We start from the raw sequence: 767 nt of genomic DNA, 5'->3' as shown, positions 1-767 counted from the left end.
CTCCGGCCGCACATCCATATTCATGAAGAGGAAATCCCGCTAAATGGAGGTGTGACAAAAAATCAATTACCCGGCCCGGCAGCTTAGCATGAGCATCAAGAATGGTTGTTCAGCGTGACATCCCAACCAGCTGTCACCTCCTCCTGGTTGGCTGTGATAGAGCGTGACGGTGGCATATTGAGAGGAGCCAAAAGGGAGGGTGTGACAAAGCGTGGCATAAACCTGAGGTAACATTTTGATAGCCATTTTCAGTGTGAAAAGGTTTTTTTTATTATTATTTATGGAGATAGGAGTTCTTGCTGCGTGCTTTTTATGACGTTGTGATGACGTAGCAATGGCGTAAGGAGACACAGGAGCTTAGGGCACGCCGTGTTAAGACATTATCGCCTCTTGGTCGTAAAGGACTAATCATATTCATTAGGGGCATCGATGTCAAATACACATTAGGTAATAAATGAGGCCCGGGTGGGATAAAATCAATAAGAACAAAGGGTAATTTAGCCAAGGGGAGATTACCAGGTGCTCGACGGATCATTAGTGCGTGACTCGCCCACCAGATGACACTGCTGATGAGGTCGTCTCCGCAGCCCATCCTGACCTCGCCTGACCCTCGCGAATCATCATTATATCCTAGGTCGTCACGGGGCTTGAATAAGGATATTGTGGGGCTGTCGGACTCTGCCAAAACACGCTCTTTTGTATCCTTTTCATTGGGTCAAGTGTTGGTTTTGTGGGTCTGGGAGATGCGTTTTAATTTCAGGTCCTTT

Source organism: Penaeus monodon, chromosome 27 (assembly GCF_015228065.2).
Source record: "Penaeus monodon isolate SGIC_2016 chromosome 27, NSTDA_Pmon_1, whole genome shotgun sequence".
NCBI classification, from domain to species: domain Eukaryota; kingdom Metazoa; phylum Arthropoda; class Malacostraca; order Decapoda; family Penaeidae; genus Penaeus; species Penaeus monodon.
This window is presented reverse-complemented; position numbering follows the sequence as displayed.